The sequence below is a fragment of the Chrysochloris asiatica genome, unplaced genomic scaffold (assembly GCF_000296735.1).
Source record: "Chrysochloris asiatica unplaced genomic scaffold, ChrAsi1.0 scaffold00041, whole genome shotgun sequence".
Taxonomy (NCBI): Eukaryota; Metazoa; Chordata; class Mammalia; order Afrosoricida; family Chrysochloridae; genus Chrysochloris; species Chrysochloris asiatica.
In genome coordinates, this window is record NW_006408559.1 from 12,841,242 (window position 1) to 12,847,241 (window position 6,000).

Consider the following 6,000-nt stretch of genomic DNA (forward strand, 5'->3'; position numbering starts at 1 on the left):
GACAAAAATATTTTATGAAGTGATTGCTCATTTCACACTAAGGACAATTTTTCCTATGTATCACGAATTTTTACTATTTCTACCATCTCACATTAATTTTTACTTCTAGGAATTTATACTGAGTCAAGACAGATTTGTGTACAAACACGTTCTTGTCAATAACACTGATAATATCAAGAAATAAAGGAACAAAGGTGTTTAGCTCCTAAGAGTGGCTAAGTTGTCTCTGTATGATGAAAGGAAAGTGTTTACTTGCATAGTTACATAGGAAGTGTTTTCCATATCTTAAATTTCAAAAAGGGATTTGACAACAACAAAAAAGGTATTTAAAAAGGTTTTCCAGTATTATGCTAGCTTTGTTGTGTACATATATAAATGTGTATAGAAAAAACAAATTTCAAAATAAGAGCAGCAGGTAGCTTTTGTTACTGAAAACTAAAACTTTATGATATAGCCAACTAGTGTTGTTTTATTATCTTGTCTTAAAAAAAAAAAAGGCTCTATAACTTTTTAAAAAGTAGATGTACTCCCTTTGGTTGGTTGATGATGCATGGGAGGGATTGTAACCATGGCAATGAAAGGATATACGATAAATAGGATGAATGTAAAGCTAATGGTCTCCCATGTAAACTATCACATAATTCACAATAAAACATTAAAAAGAAAAAAAAAAAAGTGCGGCAGGAGTTGAGGATTTGAAAACAGAACAGTTGAAAGAGCCACGAAGTGAACAAGTAAATAAACCAATTTTATAGAGTTCAGTTCAGTGATGTGGGGTTACCCAAGGGTGTAGATGTAAGTGTAGAAAGCAGGGAGCATGTTTTCTACTCCACTTGAGCAAAGGAATCTCAGACCTGAGTGTTGCCATGAGAAGGTGTCTCAGACTGAGGAAGAGAATGCATGGAGCAGCCACCAGAGATGTAGCCGAAAGTCAGGTTTAACAAATGGATAACTAAGCTATTTTACTTCTATGGACTTATTCTAAGAAAAAAATGGAACTTGTGCAAATATTTGTGTACAAGGATTTTTCCTAGTAGTAAAAAGTTGGGAGGCCAGCTACTGCTATGTGAGAGGAGATTGGTGAAGCAACCTGAAGAGGAAGATGGCAGGACCAAGATGCCCATTTTGTGTCAGTGTAGTTGTGTCAAGTATACAGAAGGATGTGCCCCTCAAAATACAGAGGCGTGGTTGTCAGTGCCATAGACTCACAGCGACCCTATATCATGACCATAAACCCTATATAGGGTTCCCAAGGCTGTGAATCTTTACGAGAGCAGAAAGACTCCTCTTTTTCCCGTGGGGTGACTGGTGGGCTCAAGCGGAAGACCCTATGGTTAGCAGTCCAGTGCTTATAACACCATGCTTTTTTTTTTTCTGACTTAAATTTTCTATCAGTGAACATGGGCAAATTGTTGCTTCTGTTTTTAAAGAAACAAATAGGTGGATTTGGTTGAAGAGTGGAAGAAAGTTTTGGACAGGAGGCTCCACTGGGAGGAGGAGGGAAGAGACAAAAACCACTCAGGCCCTACTAGACCCCAAGTTGAATTTGGCTTGGAGGGAAGACATAGTGAATCTGCTGGATTTAAATGAGTAATTTTCAGGTAACTTGGAGTAGTTTAACCACAGGAACAAAGTCCAAGGAGCTCCCTTGAAATTAAAAAAAATTTTTTTTAACAATTCGTAAAGATTTTTTAGAAGATTATCCTTGTATTTGGTGAAGGGGGAGGAAATTATCACGTTCAAGAGTTTTCAGTGAGGAAATGCCAAATTTTTCGCTACTAATGACGCCTACTTAGGATCCCTCAGAACCTCCGCTGTGTCCACTTGTTGTTGTTGTTATTGTTGTTGTCAGGTGCCATCGAGTTGGAACCGACTCATAGTGACCCCATGCACAGCAGAATGAAACAATGTCCGATCCTGGGCCAACCTCACTACCGCTGCCACACTTGACGCCATCTTTTTCTCTGACCGTCCATCTTACCCAGCATGACATCCTTCTCCAGTGACTGTTCTCTCCTGACAATATGTCCAAAGTAGGAGAGACAAAGCTTAGCCATCCTGGCCTCCAAGGAGTACTCTGGCTGCACTTCTTCCAAGACAAATCTATTGGTTCTTTAGCAGTCCATGGCACTTTTAGTATTCTCCTCCAACACCACAACTCAAAGGCATCAATTCTTCTACGATCTTCCTTATTCACTGTCCAGCTTTCGCACCAAGGTTATTGAAAAAACCATGGCTTGGGTCAGGCACACCTTAGTCCTCAAGGTGACATCTTTGCTCTTCAACACTTTAAAACGTTCCTGTGCAGCAGATTTGCCTAATGCAATACATCCTTTGATTTCTTGCCTGCTGCTTCCGCAAATGTTGATAGTTGATCCAAGAAGAATGAAGTCCTTGACAACTTCAATCTTTTCTCCATTGATAAGAATGTTGTTTATTGGTCCAGTGGTGAGGATTTTTGTTTTCTTGACATTGAGATACAAGTGTCCACTTAGAAGCATAATTAGGGATCTGTCTTGTTAACATCCCATATGGTTCCCTGTTCTGAAACTGGTATACTGGCTCACATGGGTTTGAAAGTGCATGTCCGAGATCTGTGGTATTGCTTCCCAGCCACATGAAGCTTTGAAAAATACCAGAGAAAATAAACTTGGTGTTTAGGACAGTTAGAATATTGGAAACAAACCCAAAAGAGCTGGCTCTGGGTGCCCTAAGGGTGGGGTTCCACTTAGTGCAGGTGGGATGGTGACCCGTGCAGGGACACCAGAGATGATACCACCCCCTTTTACCTCTGTGTGTGGGCCTGCTGTCCCAGGGTGGGTGACAAGGGTGTCTACTCTGTTTCTTAGGAGACACGCAGGTGGACATCGAACAGCATTGCAGAGCCCAGTCATTTTAGACAGGTGGGTCCACACCTGTGATGACACCCTTAAGTGGGACTTGGGGTTGGAATTAACCTAAGAGTGGGAATCACATGTGGTGGCAGCTTATCCTGCCCCTTCTTCTTGTTTCTCCTTCTCTTCTCGGGCTTTGTCCTGCCCTGTAAAACGGAGAGGTGGTGCCAATGTGGGTTCGTCATCGTCTTTTTGTAGAGAAAGACTTTTATCAACAGTGCTCATGTACACTCAAATTTTCAGATCCTTTTTCTTGAGTCAACTCTTTTTTGGGTTTTTGTGGGGTTTTTTTGCACTTTTTATTGCAAATTGAAAGTTTACAGACAAGATCTTTAGCTTTTTTTCATCTCCATATTTACAACTTCCTCCAGGCAACAACATTCATCCTGCTTCCTTCCTGGGGTTCCTATTCCCATTCCATCCACCTTCCCATCCCTTCTCAACTTTGTCCTGAGGTAACTGTTGCCCTTTTGATTTTGAATGACTGTCCGTTCATGGTGAGCAGACTTTAGAAGTGCTCTTGTCCCCTTATAAGCCTTACATCTACTGCGTGGCTGAGAATTAACCCGTGACTGTGACTTCCCCTCCAGACCTGCAAGGTAGTCAAGGCCATGGACTCAGCTTCCTCCAGTTTTTCTGACCCCTACACTTTGGGGTGGCACTGTGGCTTAATGCACCAGACTGCAAAAGCCGTTTGAAATACAAGATCGGCGGTTCAAGCTCACCAGTTGCTCCTCGGAAACCCTAGACAGGGTCACTATGGGTCGGAACTGACTCGATGGCACTTAACAACAACACTCTAAAAAAATAGTTTAGAGTTTTATTAGTGGATGACTACTTACTGGTTTACAAAAAAAAAAAAAAAAGATCCCTGTCTCCTGTCTCACATTTATTAACCACCCATTTAACCCTGGCTGCCGCAGCAGACAGAGATGGTGAAAAATGGTTCCCTTTTTTCTGTTGTGGGAACCTTAGAAGCAGACATCAGTTGCTCCCAATCTGTTCAAGAGATGCATGGCACACTGGTTTTTGGTGGTTCTTTTTTAAATCTGTATGGTGTTTTAATATTGAAAGTACAGGATATATTGAATGTCAGTTACAATTCTGTCATTGCAGGGGTCCGAGGATCCAAAATGGCTTTAAAAATAAAGGGAGTGGACAACAATGAGAACTCATCGTACCTGAGCCTTGATGTTGTTGTGAATGCTGTCAAGTCGACTCCAACCCACAGCAACCCTGTAGAGGGTTTCTGAGGAGCAGCTGGTGAGCTTGAACCACCGACCTTGCGGTTCAAACGGCTTTGCAATCTGGCCATTAACCCCACAGCGCCATACCAGGACTCCTGAGTCTTGATGTGGTTGGTTATTTGCCATGAGTCGGTTCCGACTCATAGCGACCCTGTACAGGGTTTCCGAAGCTGTAAATCTTTACAGGAGCAGAAAGCCTCATCTTTCTCCTGCAGAACAGCTGGTAGTTTTAAACTGCTGACCCTCAGGATAGCAACCCGATTTGTAACCACTACGCTACCAGAGCTCCTTTTGAGCCTTGATAGCAAAGGTCGAAACACAGAAAACAACAAATGCTGGCCAGGGTGTGGAGACCCTGGGCCCCTCCTACACTGCTGATGGGGCTGTAAACAGCTGCAACCACTCTGGAAAACAGTATGGTGCTTCCTTAAAAAGCTGGAAAGAGAAATACCATCTGATCCAGCAATCACTCTACTTGGTATGTAAACACAATAAATGAGAGCCTAGATCCCAAAAGAAAATCACCAAGATATAATCAAACGTTCTAAAACCAAAGAAACTAATTCTGAGAGCGGCCAGAGAAACATGAAGTTACCTACAAAGAAGCACCAATAAGACGGCTCAGATTTCTCAGCAGTAAGCATGCAGGCAAGAAGGCACTGGGATGACATATACAAAACTCTGAAAGAAAAAAAACTGCCAACCAAGAATCATATACCCAGGAATGCTGTACTTCATGTAAGATGGCAAAATTAGGACATTTCCAGATAAACAGAAATTAATGGAATTTATAATAGACCAACTTTATGAAAACTACTAAAAGGTGTTTTTTAGACTGAGAACCAACACCACCAGGCAACAACCTGAGATTACCATACATGACAACACTACCCAAAACTCAATCCAAATATAGAAGTATCCAAAGTTAAAAAAACCCTTGTTGTTGTGATGTGCCGTGGAGTCGGATCCAACTCATAGCGACCCTGTACAGGGTTTCCAAGGCTACAAGACTGAAAATAAGGATTTACAAATGGTAAGAAAGTCCAGTAGGTTTCAAGATAAAACAGACTATTTTAAGCAGGGGCGGGGGGATTAATAAATTAGAGTAACCACAAAGAAAAATAGTATATCTGCACATCTAAATAAAAAAAGAGGAAAATCAGACTTAGTATATACTAACTACAGAATCCTGGGGTGGCGCTGTGGTTAATGCGCCAGACTGCAAAGCCGTTTGAACTGCAAGGTCGGTGGTTCAAGCTCACTAGCTGCTCCTCGGAAACCCTATACAGGGTCGCTATGGGTCGGAACCGACTCGATGGCACTTAACAAAAACAACAGAAATGAATAAGTGAATAAGGAAGACCACAGAAGAATTGATGCTTTTGAATTATGGTGTTGGAGGAGAATATTGAAAGTGCCACAGACTGCCCCCGTTTTGGAAGAAGGGCAGCCAGAGTGCTCCTTGTAGGTAGGCCAGGATGGCCAAACTTTGTCTCTCATACTTCGGACATATTGTCAGGAGGGACCATTCGCCAGAGAAGGATATCATGTTTGGTAAGGTGGAGGGTCAGAGAAAAAGAGGAAGACCCCCAGTGAGATGGATTGCCAAGTGGCAGCATCGATGGACTCAAGCGTGGCAACAGTAGTGAGGTTGACCCAGAATCGGACAGTGTTTCGTTCTGGTGTGCATAATGTCACTATGAGTCGGTCCTTACTCGATGGCACCTAACGACAACAACAGAAATGAGAATATCAAGAAAACCCACAAACAAGATGAACTCAGCACAGAAAATGACTTGGAACAGCGAAAGCAGCAACACCACAAAATGAAACAGCAAAATGACAAGGATCAATTCATA